This window comes from Chelonia mydas, chromosome 8 (genome assembly GCF_015237465.2).
Source record: "Chelonia mydas isolate rCheMyd1 chromosome 8, rCheMyd1.pri.v2, whole genome shotgun sequence".
Classification (NCBI taxonomy): domain Eukaryota; kingdom Metazoa; phylum Chordata; order Testudines; family Cheloniidae; genus Chelonia; species Chelonia mydas.
The window spans coordinates 105,432,634-105,450,205 of record NC_057854.1 but is presented as its reverse complement, the minus strand read 5'-3'; the positions used below and the strand labels follow the sequence as shown (position 1 = coordinate 105,450,205).

At 42.8% G+C, this 17,572-nt stretch overlaps 1 protein-coding gene and 1 long non-coding RNA gene across 25 annotated transcripts in view; both read left to right on the top strand.

The window, feature by feature from the left end:
- PTPRF (protein tyrosine phosphatase receptor type F) overlaps nt 1-17,572 on the top strand; it is a 615,392-nt gene that overhangs the window by 249,863 nt on the left and 347,957 nt on the right. The gene's annotated exons all lie outside the window — the stretch shown is intronic.
- On the top strand, nt 507-12,086 carry LOC122466832. Its single transcript, XR_006292707.1, has 3 exons — nt 507-534; nt 6,523-6,526; nt 11,863-12,086. It is a non-coding gene; the product is annotated as an uncharacterized LOC122466832 (long non-coding RNA).

Below are 17,572 nucleotides of genomic sequence, written 5' to 3'. Positions count from 1 at the left end.
TTGCTAACATAGTTCCTATTTTTAAGAAAGGGAAAAAAAAGTGATCTGAGTAACTACAGGCCTGTAGTTACCATCTGTAGTATGCAAGGTCTTGGAAAAAATTTTGAAGGAGAAAGTAGTTAAGGACATTGAGGTCAAGGGTAATTGGGACAAAATACAACATGGTTTTACAAAAAGTAGATCATATCAAACCAACCTGATCTCCTTCTTCGAGAAGGTAACAGATTTTTTAGACAAAGGGAACGCAGTGGATCTAATTTACCTTGATTTCAGTAAGGCATTTGATACGGTTCTCCATGGAGAATTATTAGCTAAATTGGAAAAGATGGGGATCAATATGAAAATTGAAACGCGGATAAGGAACTGGTTAAAGGGTCATACTGAAAGGTGAACTGTTAGACTGGAAGGAGGTTACTAGTGGAGTTCCTCAGGGATCGGTTTTGGGTCCAGTCTTATTTAATCTTTTGGTTACTGACCTTGGCACAAAAAGTGGGAATGTGCTAATAAAGTTTGTGGATGACACGAAGCTCGGAGGTATTGCCAATACAGAGAGGGACGGGGATATCATATAGGAAGATCTGGATGACCTTGTAAATTGGAGTAATAGTTATAGGATGCAATTTTTAATAGTGAAAAGTGCAAGGTCATCCATTTAGGGATTAATAACAAGAATTTCTGTTATAAACTGGGGACTCATCGCTTGGAAGTAACAGAGGAGGAGAAGGACCTCGGAATATTGGTTGATCACAGGATGACTACGAGCCGCCAATGTGATATGGCTGTGAAAAAAGCTAATGTGGTCTTGGGATGCATCAGGCGAGGTATTTCCAATAGAGATAAGGAGATGTTAGTACTGTTATACAAGACACTGGTGAGACCTCACGTGGAATATTATGTGCAGTTCTGGTCTCCCATGTTTAAGAAGGATGAATTCAATCTAGAACAGGTACAGAGAAGGGCTACTAGGATGATCCGAGGAATGGAAAACCTGTCTTATGAAAAGAGACTCAAAGAGCTTGGCTTGACTCAAAAGAAGGCTGAGGGGAGATCTGATTGCTCTCTATAAATATATCAGAGGGATAAATACCAGGGAGGGAGAGGAATTATTTAAGCTCAGTACCAATGTGGACACAAGAACAAATGGATATAAACTGGCCATCGGGAAGTTTAGACTTGAAATTAGATGAAGGTTTGTAACCATCAGAGGAGTGAATTTCTGGAATAGCCTTCCAAGGGGAGCAGTGGAGGCAAAAGACATATCTGGCTTCAAGACTAAGCTTGATAAGTTTATGGAGGGGATGGTATGACGGGATAGCCTAATTTTGGCAATTAATTGATCTTCGACTACTAGCGGCAGATATGCCCAATGGCCTGTGATGGGACGCTGGATAGGGTGGGATCTGAGTTACTACAGAGAATTCTTTCCTGGGTGTCTGGCTGGTGAGTCTTGCCCATATGCTCAGGGTTTAGCTGATCACCATATTTGGGGTCAGGAAGGAATTTTCCTCCAGGGCAGAATGGCAGAGGCCCTGGTGGTTTTTCACTTTCCTCTGCAGCGTGGGGCATGGGTCACTTGCTGGAGGATTCTCTGTGCCTTGAAGTCTTTAAACCACATGTTGAGGACTTCAATCGCTCAGACATAGGTCAGGGGTTTGTTACAGGAGCGGGTGTGTGAGATTCTGTGGCCTGCGTTGTGCAGGAGGTCAGACTAGACAATCATAATGGTCGCTTCAGACCTTAAAGTCTTTAAAGTCTATGAAAGAAAGGCACTTGCAGAGCCAAGTGGAGAGACCCAAAGATGAAGTTCTGAACCCGAGACTTATCCTTTACCTCTTCCTGTTTCTTTATTCTTTGTTTTTTTATGATGTCCCTAAAATGATGTGTGTGACTGTTTTGTGTGGGTTTTATAAGGTATGATCCAGATATCAGTGTGTTTTGTCTTGCAAGTAGTTAAGTAAATGTTCAGGTACTTTTCTACAGCTATTAACTGTTATGTTTGGGTAGCTTAACCATCTTCACCAATAAAGGTCGGAAGCAAAACTTTAAAATATTCTTTAGGGGAATAAAGTGTCTTTGAGTTACACCAAATGCAATGTGACCTGGATCATTTGGGGCTAGCACAATTAAAACATTAAACCTCCCACATTTGTCCCTTCAATTCCAGTGACCCATGATACCCTTGGGTCGCCCTAAGAAGATGGACACTACCTGGAGACTGGACAGCCATTGATAACCAAGCCTCTTATTGCTCTGTCATGTACACAATCTCCTGTGACAGCTTGTTTGGGTAGCTACTGTGGCTTCTAAAGCAGCAGTCCACAGTTCAATTAATCTTTCCTTTGTTTTTTTCTCATAAACCCATTTACAACATCATTCACTGTATTTTGTGTCAAACCCTTTTCATCCTGGTTTGTCAAACCGCCAACCTCCAAGTGTTCAGGGTCCTCCTATAGACACGCATGTTTACTAATGTTCACAGGAGAGCCAACCCAAACATTAAAAAAAAATACCAAAACCAAGTCATAAGCTGTTCCTTCCTCTGGGCTTCCCAGTGCATCTGTCTTCTCAGTTTCTGACTGAGACGCGAAGCTCCTTGTACAGGGACTCTGTATTTTGTGTCCCATACAACTCTGAGCACATCAGCAGCAATTAATAAATAATAACAGGGGTACAGTGATTTCAGTGATGAATGTGGTATGGGATCTGTCTCTACCTTGCCTTTTCAGGGAAATGAGTGGAGGCTTAAAGTCCTCATTAACCCAGGCATTGCTGCTGAAATGTGCAGGATTCTCTCATTTTCTGTCAGTGTCAGTTTATGATGACATGAAAACTGGGACTAATCTGTGTAGCCAGAATTGCCTCCTGCCTTTGCAAGGAAGTTGCTATACTGAAATCCTGGTATTGATCACCCAGCATATGGAGATGTGCTGAGCCAGAGTTAATGTTTTATATTTTTTGAGAGGGTCAGTTGTGTCCTTCTTGACTGGGCTGCTTTTGAAAGAGATCAGTAAAGCTTCTCTTTAAAATTTTATCTTCAGCATAGAGTCCTACATTTTAAGCCCCAAAGGGACCATTATAATCTTCTAAGCCTGACCTCCTGCATAACACAGGCTGTATAATTTCACCCAATAATTTCTGCATCTAGTTTAACAATTTGGGGTTGAGCTAGATGCAGGGGTTCTCAAATTTTGTTACACTGCCATCCTTTTCTTACAATAAAAATTACTACATGACCCCAGGAGCTGGGACTGAAGCCTGAGCCCGCCAAAGCCCAACTGCCCTGGCTGTGGGCGGTGGCGGGGGCTGTAACCTGAGTCCCAAAACACAGGGCTGAAACCCTCAGGCTTTGGCTTCAGCTTCAGATGGTGGAGCTTGGGCTTTGGCTTCAGCACTGGGCCTCAGCAAGTCTAAGCCAGCCCTGGCAACTCCATTACAATGGGTTAGTGAGTTCGAGAACTGCTGAGCTAGAGCATATCTTTTAGAAAGATGTCTGGTGTTGATTTAAAGGCTTCAAGTGATGGATATCTTACCTACATCTCTTGGCGGTCTGTTACAATGGTTGATTACCATCCTTACTATTAAAAATTTTCATCTTATTTCCAATTTGATCATTGCTGATTTTCAGCTTTTAGCTGTTGGGTCTTGTAACTCGTTTGTCTGCCAGATTGTATCAGTATCTAGTATTGGATATCTTCTTCCTGTGAAGGTACTTTATAGAGACAAGGTGGGGGAGGTATTATCTCTTATTGGACCAACTTCTGTAGGTGAGAGAGATATCAAGCTTTTGGAAGCCGGGGTGTGTGTGTATGTGTGGCAGTTGGGGGGCTTCTTAGTGGTTATAGATTGTTGTAATAAGCCATAAATCCAGTGTATAATGTCCTGGGACCAACATGGCTACAGCAACACTGCATACAAGGTACTTTATAGACTTTTCAAATCATCTCTTTAACCTTCTTTTCTTTTCTATAAAATAGATAGATGGAGCTCCTTACCTTTCTCATTTTAAGGCATGTTTTTCAGACTACAGATCATTCTTGTGGCTCGTCTGAACCTGTCAAATTTCCCAACATATGTTTTCTGAAGTGTGGACACCGGAACTGGACACACTATTCAGTGGTGGTCTCACAATGCCATTTAGAGAGATAATAACACCACCATCTTACACTTATTTGGTATTCTCTGTTAGCACATCTAGGTATTATGTTAAGCTTTTTTTGCCACAGGATCACACTAAGGGCCCGTGTTCAGCTGATTATCTATAATGACCCTTAAGTCCTTTTCTGAGTCACTGCTTTCCAGTATGCAGCCTCTAATACTTTGAGTGTGACCTACATCCTTTGTTCCTAGATGTATGATCTTGCAATTATTTCTATTAAAATACGTTTTGTTTGTGCTCAACTCACCAACTGATTCAGATCTCTCTGTGTCAGTGATCTGTCCATGTAATTATTTACCATCCCACAGATGTTTGTGTCACCTGAAGACTTTATCAGCAATAAACCCATTGCTCTTACAGGATTCTTTTCTCATTTCCAGAACTAGCTGTAGGCCAGTTTCATTTGTTTGTCCACATCTCATCCAGCTAAAAAAGTAATAAGTATGTTTGTAAATGTACAGGCAGTTGAAATTTTTTGAGAAGGAAATACTAAAAAAATCCTCTATTAGCCGAATTTGGCAGTTTTTGTTCATGGAACACAGGCTCTGTGTTAATGACATACCACCTGCTTTTACTAGGCCATTGAAGTGGACCATAGTAGAAATAAAACCGGCTTGTGAGTAATTTGTTGCTAAACTGTTGCTTCACGGTAGAATTGTACTTATGGCTGTACTGAAGGCTCTGTTTTCAAATTCTGGCTTTCTGCGTATACTACGTTTTGGGCTTTTGGAAATTCTTACAGGTCTCAGCTCTAAAGGAAATATATTAGGGGACAGCGAGAGAGAGCAGAGAAGTTTTCTGAGTTCTGAAAACATGCAAAATGTTTTAATCTGTCATGGAATTTTTCAAATGCTTTTGTTTTGCTTGGAGAATTAAACGGATTTTAAAGAGAGTGAGAGCATGCTTCACAAGTTGGCATAAACCTGAGTTTCATCAAGGACTTGTGCCTCTGATGTGTTTGAAGAAATTTGTTTTAGAAATGAGAAGGCTATGGTCTTCGTCTACTGGCCAGGAGCCTGCTTTCTGGCTGAAGAAGGATGCATCAGGAAGAGTGAACTGTGGACGGTGAAAGTCGGATGTTGCCAAGGATTATGAGGCTGAGAAAGATACTTAATCAAAATATTGATGTAAACAGCTGGGTATATGTTTCAGTTTCTAATTATTTAATGTGGAACAGTGTGTCTTTCTGTAATGTCAGATTGAGAGATCACTTGTAAAGCAAAGTGAACTTTATAATACGGTAATCACAGATGGGTTTAGTGTGTCTTGACCAGTGGTGGTCAGAAAACAAACAAAGGTTTGAATGCATGAAGAATAGGTTAGAAATAATATGAAAATATTCAAATGCAATTATATGAAGCAACAGGATGCCCCTACCTGAAATACTGCATTCATGCTTTCTCAAAAAGGATTTAGTAGAAATAGAGAGGGTTTCAGGAGTGTGATGACAATTATTAGAGGTTGGAAAGCCTTCCTTGCAAAGAGAACTTGAAAAGATTGGGATTGATTAGTTTAGAGAGGGAGAAGATAGAGGTATACAAAATAATGAATGGTCTGGAATAGACACTTCTGATTAAAAAGTACTTTTTTACACACACACACACACACACACACACACACAATTACGCTTTGGCAGGGCTTCTGATTTTACATTTTAACTGATAAACACAAATAAAACTACTTTGTTACAAAAAAAAAAAAAAAGAAAAGAAAAAGAAATCCGTGTTTATCCAATAAACACTGGGAAAACCCTGGAAATGGTTATGCTTATCGAAGGGCTTGTCTACACGGTGCTGTAATTTGCACTTACAGGGGTGTGATAATATGCATTACTCATTACCATATATGCAAAGACAAATACTTGAACCCTCTCCCCCATTTTTTAATAAAAATGGCTACAAGTAAACCCCCAAAATGATGGATTTGAGTCAGCAGTGTGCCCTTGTTGCCAAGAAGGCCAATGGCATTTTGGGATGTATAAGTAGGGGCATAGCGAGGGACGTGATCGTTCCCCTCTAGTCGACATTGGTGAGGCCTCATCTGGAGTACTGTGTCCAGTTTTGGGCCCCACACTACAAGAAGGATGTGGATAAATTGGAGAGAGTCCAGCGAAGGGCAACAAAAATGATTAGGGGTCTGGAACACATGACTTATGAGGAGAGGCTGAGGGAACTGGGATTGTTTAGTTTGCAGAAGAGAAGAATGAGGGGGGATTTGATAGCTGCTTTCAACTACCTGAGAGGTGGTTCCAGAGAGGATGGTTCTAGACTATTCTCAGTGGTAGAAGAGGACAGGACAAGGAGTAATGGTCTCAAGTTGCAGTGTGGGAGGTTTAGGTTGGATATTAGGAAAAACTTTTTCACTAGGAGGGTGGTGAAACACTGGAATGCGTTACCTAGGGAGGTGGTAGAATCTTCTTCCTTAGAAGTTTTTAAGGTCAGGCTTGACAAAGCCCTGGCTGGGATGATTTGATTGGGGATCGGTCCTGCTTTGAGCAGGGGGTTGGACTAGATGACCTCCTGAGGTCCCTTCCAACCCTGATATTCTATGATTCTATGATATTAATAATCCCAGAAAAACAGAATACCTACCTAGTGAACTTGTTGCCCTAAGGTATTTATGTGTATGGTGAGAATATTCTGGCTACACTAGATAGGATGAAAGATCTATGTATCCCCATGTGCTGAGGCACAGGCCCAGTTACTCACTGTCTGGGGATAGGAAGAAACTGGGATTCCCTGTGGGAAGGTTATTCAGTAATGGTCCATTAGTGTCAGCTTTTTTGCACCTTTCTTGGAAGCATCTGGTACCGATGGTAATTAGACAGGGTTTACTAGTCAGGATGGACCACTGGTCTGATCTGTCATCCATAGATTTTAAGTCCAGAAGGAATCACTAGATCATCTTGTCTGACCTATCACACAGGTCATAGAATTTCATTCTGTTACTCCTGTATTGAGCCCCATTAACTTGTTTGACTATAAGCATCTTCCAGAAAGGTATCCAGTCTTGGGTATGGCAATTACTATGTTCCAATACAGTGTTTTACATAAGAAGTGCTGAGCTACAAAAAATTATTTCTGATCTTCTCATCAGTGAGAGGTCCTGCTTGTTGTCTGTCATTTGCTTCTGCTTTATGTTGATCTCAACACACTTCCAACACGGTATAATATGTATTGCAGCAGGCATGGTACAAGTTTTGCACAAATGTTTCCACTCATTGTTTCAGTTACTTGTAACTTTTTGAAGCTTACACTTTTGGGTTAAAATTTCCCATCTTGGCCTTTGGCTAAAGGTAAAAGGTTTTGTTTGTTTGTTTTTGAAAGTTTGAGCAAAAATGCTTTTGACCATTTTTGAGAATGAGAAGAGTGGGGAAAAACACTTTGCATGTTTATAGATTAAATTTAAAAAAAAATCATGCAACATTATTAAAAATACTCTACTGCTGAAATGGCTGAGGTTAGAAAGTTGTAAATTTGACGTGGAATAGCCCTCACTGGAAATGTCTTTCAGTGGTCCGGTGAAAATGGAGTTTGACTTGACCAAGATATAACACGTTGAAAAATATAACATATAGATAGATGCATGGTATATTTTGCACTAAGTTTTCTTGTGAAATCATCCAACTCACTAACCAAAGGATGCCATCCTTAGCTTGTGCACGGCTGAATTAGCTGTATACTTGAAAATTTAGGTAAACTGTGCAGTGAATGAAACAAAGGTCTCTATAAGGTAAAAGTTGCAGAAGGAATTCACCACTCTACATCTTATTATCTGCATTGTGTAGGGCATTCAGGTGGTGTCTACTCAAATGGTTCCGCGTTATGAAATATTTCCCTCTCTATTTCTTAATCATGTGAATATGTATATAATTCCCATTGTTAAAGGAACATTATGGTTACACCATAGGACACACAAGTAACAAACTGTCTCCCCTGAGGCTGTCTGCTCAACCTTAACTCTGTCCCTTTGTGGGTATATAGGATCACAACATGGCCTCTAATAATGCGAGTACATAATTTCTCAAATACTATATAATCTCATACTTTTTCTATAACCCTAGAGTTATATGCATAGCATCTTGCAATATCTTTTTCATTGTTATAGGGGTCCAGAATGTGTTTATTGGCTTGGACGTTTTTATGATAAGTTCTTTTTTTGTATTTGATTTAGTCAATGAACATGTGCTATTGAATTTCTTTTCAGCCAGCAGCACAGCCTTCTGTAGGGGGTCAGGCATTTACTGTGAAGCTAATTTAGTTTAAATTTGTGGCATTTAACTTACTCTGTAATATGTTGTGTTAGAACAGCTTACTGTACTTTTGAAGACACGAGGAACTCTATTTACTTGGCATACATAGAGCAGTATATCATAATATATTTCCTATGTGCGTAACGCTATAGAAAAATCTATATGACATTATATAAAGAGGATTACTGTGCTGGGATGGGTTCCATCTATCAAATACTGGCAAGAGCATCTTTGAACATCACCCGGCTAACCTGACAGAGAGCTTTAATCTAGGTCCTGTGGGGCATGCTGAACAAAATCTAGCCAATATGCATCTGGACTCAAGTAACGAAGACAAGGGGAAGGACTAATTTTTGAGAAGGGCCTAGAAATCACAACTGGATTAAAAAGGCAAAAAGAAAAGCAACAGGGCAGTCTGCAAAATATCTTCTATGCCTGTTTATAAATGCAAGGAGTATGAGGATGAACTGGAAGTCATGGTATATGAAGAAAATTAACTTAACCGGCATCACAGAGACTTGGTGGGACAGCTTCCATGACTGGAGTACCAGCATTAAGTGATATACTTTGTTCCAAAAGGATAGGTATTAAAAAAGGGGGAGGTGTTGCACTGTACGTCAAGAATATATATACTTGCTCCGAGGTCCAAGAGGAAGTGAGTGACAGACCTACTGAGAGTCTCTGGGTGAGGATAACAAGGGAAAAGAACAGGAGCAATGTTAGAGTGGTGGTCTATTATAGACCACCAAATCAAGAAGAGGAAGTGGATGAGTCATTCCATAAGCAGGTAACAAAATTAGCTAGCACACGAGCTAGTATTAATGGGGGATTTTAACTTCCCTGATATCTGTTGGAAAACTATTGCAGCAAAACATAATACATCCTGCAAATTCTAAGCATGTGTAGGGGACAGCTGTCTGATTCAGAAAACTGAGGAAACAATTAGGGGAGCGTCCATTTTGGATCTGATTTTGACCGACATGGATGAATTAGTTGTGAACGTGAAGATGGTTGGGAACTTGGGAGGAAGTGATCATGATCTAATAGACTTCAAGATCCTATGGAAAGGAGGACATGAGAACAGCAAAACCAGGACACTGGACTTCAGAAAGGTGAATTTCAACCAACTCTGAGAAATAGTAGGCAAGGTCCCATGGAAAGACCAGTTAGGAAGAAAAGGAATCAAAGGGCACTGGCAGTTCTTAAAAGACGTAATAGTAGAGACTCAACATCAAGCTATTCTGAGGAAAGATAAGAAGAGCCATAGGAAGCCAATGTGGCTGCACAAGGATCTTTTTAGCTCTCTGTAAACCAAAAGGGTTACATACAGTAACTCCTCACTTAAAGTCATCCTGGTTAACGTTGTTTCGTTGCTGATCAATTAGGGAACATGCTCGTTTAAAGTCGTGCAATGCTCCACTCTTACGTTGTTTGGCTGCCTGCTTTCTCCACAGCTGGCAGCCTCCCTACGCCCCCACCCCCATCCCCACAGTGCCTCCTGCCCCCCGGCAGACCCCGCGGATCAGCGCCTTCCCCCCCACTCCCCCCCACCTCCTGCCCGCGGCAATCAGCTGGCTTGCGGTGTTTAGGAGGGATGGGGGAGGAGCGAGGACTCGGCGCGCAGGCTCCTCCTCCATCCCCTGCCTCCTGAACAATGCAAATAAACTGATTGCCCTGGGCAGGAGGCAGGGGAGGGAGGGGGAGCCTGTGTGCCAAGTCCTCGCTCCTCCCCCCTCCCTCCTGCCCCGCAAGCCAGCTGATTGCCCTGGGCGGGGTGGGGGGTTGGGAGCGAGGACTCGGCGTGCCTCCCCGCTCCTTCCCCTGCCTCCTGCCCATGGTAATCAGCTGGCTTGCAGCGTTCAGAAGGGAGGGGGAGGAGTGAGGACGCAGCATCTGAAGTAAAGGGGGAGGAGGTGAGGGGGGAGAAGAGGCAGGGCAAGGGTGGGGGCTTGGGGGAAGGGATGGACTGGATGGGCCAAGGGTTGAGCCCCCGGCAAAGTCAGTGCCTGTTGCTTGCAAGAACAACAAGAGGAGCAGCCAGACAATCCATCCTCTTCCACTCTCTGACTCCACCACCTCAACCAAGCTTCATACTCAGCAATGATGATTGTAGTATTAAATTGTTTAAAACTTATACCTGTATTAAATTGCTTGTTTAAAATTATTTAAAATGTATATAGTGCCTTTTGTCTGGCAAAAAAAAAAAATCCCTGGAACCTAACCCCCGCGCGCCCACCCCCCCCATTTACATTAATTCTTATGGAAGGAGGGGAACGTCACCAAGGAATCATACATGGGACTAGCATGAGCATGTAGGGGCAAAATCAGGAAAGCCAAGACAAGGAATGAGTTACATCTGGCAAGGAATATTAGAGACAATAGGAAGGGGTTCTTCAAATATGTCAGACAGAAAGATCAAGGATGGTGTAGGTCTGCTGCTAAGTGGAGAAGGTGAGCTTGTAATGGTAGATGATCGGAAGGCATCGCTGCTCAATGCCTGTTTTGTGTCAGTCTTCTCACAAAAAATAATGTGACTGGATGACTAGCGATGTTACTATAGACAATAAAGGGGGAAAGGATGCAGATTGGGATAAGTAAAGAACACATCAGAGATCTTCTGACCAATTTGAATGAGTTAAGATCAGCGGGGCAGGATGCTATTCACTCAAGGGTAATGAAGGAATTAGCTGAAGAAATCTCGGAGCCACTGACAACCGTATTGATAAACTCATGGATGACAGGTTTCAGAGTAACAGCCGTGTTAGTCTGTATTTGCAAAAAGAAAAGGAGTACTTGTGGCACCTTAGAGACTAACCAATTTATTTGAGCATGCTAGTTATGCGACCCCCGAGCATGCTCAAATAAATTGGTTAGTCTCTAAGGTGCCACAAGTACTCCTTTTCTTTTCATGGATGACAGAAGAGGTCCCAAAAGACTGGGGAAGAACTAACGTGGTGCCCATCTTTAAAAAGGAGGAAAAGCAGGAACTGGGAAACTGTAGACCAGTCAGCCTGACTGGGAAGCTACCAGACCGATGTATAAAACATTCAATTTGAGAGTATCTGAAGGATGTAGAAGTGATCACTAGCAGCCAGCATGGATTTACCAAGAACAAATCAGGCCAAACCAGCTTGATTTCCTTCTTTGACAGGGTAACTGATTTGGTGGATGGGGCGAATGCGGTGAACATAATATACCTGGACTTGAGCAAGGCTTTTGGCAGTCTCACGTGACATTCTAATAAACAAGCTGGAGAAATGCAGGTTGGGTGGAACTACCATGAAGTGGATACATAATTGGCTAAACATCCACAAACAAAAAGTAACTATTAATGGAATGATGTCGGATTGGAAGGAGGTCTTGAATGGCGTTCCACAGGGATCTGTTCTGGGTCCAGTGTTGTTTAACATCTTTATTAATGACCTGAATGTAGATATGGAGCTTTTTGACCAAGTTTGCAGGTGGCACAAAACTCTGGAGAATAGAGCTAAAATTCAAAGGGATCTTGATAAACTGGAGAACTGGGCTATAGACAACACAATGGAAATTCAACAAAGATAAATGTAAGATGCTACCCTTAGGGAAGAAAAACCAAATGCACAAATATAGAATGGGAAAAAACTTGAAAGTATCCAGAGGTGGGGGACAAAGATAATCAAAGGAATGGAATGCAAGCCATATGGATAAAGGCTGAAGAAACTGGGTATGTTGGGAAGAGAGTAGATTAAGGTGATCTGATAGCGGTCTTCAGATACTTGAAAGGCTGCCACAAAAAAGATGGAGAAAAGTTGTTTTTTGCCACAGCAGACAGGACAAGAAGCAAAGGGTTCAAACTACAGCATAGCCAATTCAGATTAAATCTCAGGAAAAACTTCCTAACTGTAAGAAAAGTAGGACAGTGGAACAGATTGCCACGGGAGGCTGTGGAAGCTTCTTCACTGGAGGTTTTCAAAAGGAGGCTGGATAGCCATCTGTCTTAGATAGTTTAGATACAACAAATCTTGCATCTTGGCAGAGGGTTAGACTAGATGACGCTTGCAGTCCCTTCAAACCCTATGATTCTATGATATTGTAGTAGGATGATAAGAGATTCCAGACTACATCAGACCCAAGGTCCATCTCATCCAGGCTCCTGTCTCTGACAGTGGCAGTGCCAGATGCTGTAGAAGAAAGTGCAGTAGCAGATGTGGGATAACTTGCTCCTATATTAGGTCTCCTTTTGATCTCTAATAATTAGAGGTTGGGGTAAGCCCTAAAACAGGAGGTTTAATATCTCATCCACAAAATGTATAATTAATATTGATAACTTTGGATATTCTGTTAAAATGTACAGTCCCTTTTTTAATCTTGTTGGTCTCTGACTTCCTGTGGCAAAGAGTTCCATAATGTAATGACATGTTTCGTGAAAAAGTATTTCCTAGAATTGGTTTTGAATTTCCCATTTTTTAACGTAAGGTCCCTATCTACCTATGGTGGGAGAAAAAGGGGATTATTCACTTTGGATGCCTTTGTAGCCAAAAGCTATATTGATTTAAAAAGTCAAGAAATATTGGAAAGAAAGTCAATAAGATAAGTATTTTTCTTTTCCTTATATTAATTTTGCCCTTCACCCATTCAGCATCATGGCTGCATGAATTGTTGTTTGGTGAGATGGTCCCCGGTCTACTCTGTTGGAAGCTGCTGCATGGTTGATATTGAAAAAGCCCAACCAACCATTTGCTTGTAGTTCTACCTGTTTTGGAAGACTAGCCATGGGGTGTAGTCATCCTGTTTCCGCTTTGTGTCAGATTTCACTCATTGGCTAAGAATGACAGTGCCATTCCAATCTACACAAGGTTCCTTTCCTCTTTGTTTCATGTAAGAAACTGTTTACTATGTAAAGTCTTAGGGCTTGTCTACCCTGATAGTGACACAGCGGTGCTGCTGCACTGCTGTAGGACTTAAAGAAGACACTCCCTACACTGATGGGAGAGCTTCTCCCGTTGGAATAGGTATCGGGCCCTGACTCCGTGGGTGCTCCAGGACTGGAGCACTCACGGCGGGGGAGAAATAATGGGTTCTCAGCACCCACCGGCACCCTCCTCCCCACCCTCCTACCTGCCACTGATCAGTGGGCAACAGTCGCTGGGGGGGCGGGAGAGAGGGAGGAGCAAGGGCAGGGTGCGCTTGGCGGAATGGGGTGGGGCCTTGGGGGAAGGGGTGGAGTCGGGGCTGGGCCTGGGGCGGAGCCAGGCTCGAGCACTCCCAAGGAAATGAGAAAGTCTGCACCTGTGATAGCCACCACCTCTTGGGGAAGTGGAATCATAGAATATCAGGGTTGGAAGGGACCTCAGAAGGTCATCTAGTCCAACCCCCTGCTCAAAGCAGGACCGATCCCCAACTAAATCATCCCAGCCAGGGCTTTGTCAAGCCTGACCTTAAAAATATCTAAGGAAGGAGATTCCACCACCTCCCTAGGTAACCCATTCCAGTGTTTCACCACCCTCCTAGTGAAAAAGTTTTTCCTAATATCCAACCTAAACCTCCCCCACTGCAACTTGAGACCATTACTCCTTGTTCTGTCATCAGCTACCACTGAGAACAGTCTAGAGCCATCCTCTTTAGAACCCCCTTTCAGGTAGTTGAAAGCAGCTATCAAATCCCCCCTCATTCTTCTCTTCCACAGACTAAACAATCCCAGTTCCCTCAGCCTCTCCTCATAAGTCATGTGTTCCAGACCCCTAATCATTTTTGTTGCCCTCCGCTGGACTCTTTCCAATTTTTCCGCATCCTTCTTGTAGTGTGGGGCCCAAAACTGGACACAATACTCCAGATGAATACGTCCCTCGATCTGCTGGCAATGCCCCTACTTATACACCCCAAAATGCCATTGGCCTTCTTGGCAACAAGGGCACACTGTTGACTCGTATCCAGCTTCTCGTCCACTGTAACCCCTAGGTCCTTTTCTGCAGAACTGCTGCCGAGCCATTCGGTACCTATGTCGATGGGAGCAATCCTCCCATCGACAGACCCTGTCTACACTAGGGGTTAGTTTGGTCTAATGACGTTGCTTACAAGTGTGGATTGTCCATGCCCCTGAGCGAAATAGTGATACTGACATAAGTTTGTAGTATGAATCAGGGCTTACTGTATGCGTATCCTATATTCTCACATGCTATTCTGAAAGCTCTCTTAACTAGCCAGTTCACATAAAAATGCACTTGTATTTCCTTTTAATAGGAAAAAAACACTTGTAAAAAGCAAATAAAGATATTGTCTGCTCAGTGAGTTGCAGAGTCCTGCAAACTCCAACTGTTCTGTCAGGATGTTCTCTCCAGTCTTTCTGTGGTTTTAAATAGTTAAATTCTTTTTAAAACAGTGAGAATCAAATCTGCAGCCTGTTATGAATAATAGAATATGGGAATATTACAGCAACATACACAGAAACTCTGCAGGCTGACAGCACAGCTGCTAAGTGTTTTTTAAAATATGTACAATCTTTTGTCAACAGAATTAAAAACAGGAACATTACATAGTTTGTTTCTGCATGAGGGTATTTTATAAGGAAATTTAATGATAAACTGTTCTGCATTTTGACCTTTTTAAATTTTCTGAGCTCTTGCATCTTCCAGTGAATTGGTGAGATTTTGAAATTTAGACGTGCAGAATCTTAATGGTTATTCTGACATTTTGCTAGACCTGGCTGGATACCTGTGCTTGATTAGTTTTCTAATGTGTTTGCTCCGCCAAGCCTGAGACACTTGCATTCTGTTTAGTTTAGTTTCCTTTAAAGTGGTTGCGCTGTAAACCTCTTTCCAGTTGAAAGGTGATGCTATTCTGGTAATGGAAAGTTGCTTTATTTTTCCTGTCCCCTGATATGCATGCAAGTAGAAAGGCTGTAGGAAAGTGTTATCGCTGGGTTTTTTGTAGTTCTTTGTTCTCTACTGCAGATCTCTATATACAGAAAAGTAAAAAATCTGTGTGGCTGGCTGGCTGACGGTGAATATGGATAAGGTGACACTTAGGCCATGTCTACACTAGTGAGCTTAAAGTGGCACAACTGTACCGATGCCCTGTTGTAAGATCGCTCAGGTAGCTGCTCTGTGCTGATGGGGGAGAGCTCTCCTGGCAACCTAATAAAAGCACCTCAGTGAGTAGTGGGAGCTGTCGGTAGGAGAAGCTCTTCTGCTGACATAGCATTGTGCACACTGATGCTTTTTTCAGTGTAACTTATGTCGTTTAGGAGTGTGTTTTTTTCCACACCCCTGAGCTAAGTTCCCTCTGCGTTGCATGGCCGCGCAGCAGACTATCAAGGGCTGTGCAGGTGGGAATAGGCACCCCTCCCTTGGCCCAGCCCATCTGGAGGTGCCTCGACCGGGGAGAGGCATCTCTCCCCTGGCCCCGAGCTGCTGCAGCGAGAGAGGGCTGGGGGGAGTTCTCTCTCCCCACCACAGCCATGGGGCAGCCTGCACCCCAAACCCCTCATCCCTGGCCCCACCCCAGAGCTTTCACCCCCTTGCACCCCAACTCTGTGCCCTAGCCCTGAGCCCCCTCCTGCACTCTGAGCCCCTCATCTCTGGCCCCACCCTTGAACTGGCACCCCCAGCCAGAGCCCTCACCCCCCACCTCCCCCACAGCCCAACCCTCTGCCCCAGCCCTCAGCCCCACACCACACATCACCTCCATATTGGTGCACATAACAAAATTCATTCCGCACGTGGACATAAAAAATTGGAGGGAACACTGCTTGGGTGACACGAGTTTTACTGACATAAGTGGTAGTGCAAACATGGCCTTACAAAGGGCACAGCTGGGGTGCAGAAGGTGCTTTTCTGCTCCTAAAGGGTTTTATTAGCTACTCTGTAACCTGACTGATGTATTGAATCTTGTTTCGACTATGGAAAAAAAAACTGCTCAAGGGTGGGAGTAAAGAATCTAGGATCACCTCTGAATCTAATCGTGATAGGGAGACAGACTCATGCCCTCAGGCTAGTGAACTGATGTGCCATTGCCTCCCTTATCCCACCTGTAGAGCAAGGAAATCAGCAGAAACCTCTGTGGAAATGACAGTGAGCTGAGCGTTCTTGAAGAAATAAATATGAAAATCATAATACACCCAGGAAGTTTCCCTTCGTCATCATAGGAAATGCAAGAGTTGATGACAGAATCTTGCTGTTAAATGCTAGAAACAGGTAACAGAGCTAACTAGAGATGCTGGGGTGCAGGAAACCAGATACGGTTGGTCAGTGTTGAGGTGCTGCTTGCTGGTTCCCCCTCTCTAACCTGCAAAGAGAAAGACAAATGTTAGCAGTTCACTGATTGTTTCTGTACTGGCAGTGGGTCCCAGAGCTGATTTATAGCACTTACTCAGCTTTCAGCAAGCAGCAAATGCATTGCTTAATTATTCATGGCAGATGTATTATTGCAGGAAATTAAGACATCAAGGAAACAAGTAAAAACTGTTACTGAGTAGAGCTATAAACAAGGCGAGGCGGAAGGAGATGCAGAATGATGCTATTGAGATGTCAGAGAGATGTCAGAAAGTAATTGGTTAAAATTTCCAGGTCCTTCAGCATGGAACTCATTGCATGTAATTAATAGCTTACAAGTGGCGTTTCATTTGTTAAATTTGTCATTTAAATTATCACATTTGTGAATGTGAAAACCCCTTATGTTGTCACCTTCAGCAGACAACTTTGTATAAACAAACTTTTTCCTGCTGCTTATGTACACCTTCAGCTATCTTTAAAATACCTGGTGTTTAATATGCAGAATTAGGTTAGGTCACCTGTGGAATTACTGTGCCAAACACAGCAGCAGTTTCTTGAGGCTCTGGGCCAAATGCAGCATCCTAGTGCAAGATATTTACACTTAGTTTTGTCACTAGCTATTGTACCAGTATGGTCACACATACAGTTCCACCCTTTAAACTTTTCTTATTTGCTATCACTGACTGCGGTGTATAGGGTAGGACAGGACACATCCTCATCACCTCTGCCTATGAATGACCTGTATCTGTAGGGATTTGCTGACAAGGAATCAGGCAACCTTGAGTTCCAAAAGTGTTGAAACCTGTTTGGTCCTTGGGTGTCATTGGAAGATCAGTCTTCTGCATGACTATACTTTCATCCTTCCTGTGTTAGATGAGGTTTCTCACTTGCAATAGTTTCAAGGTTCTCTTAACT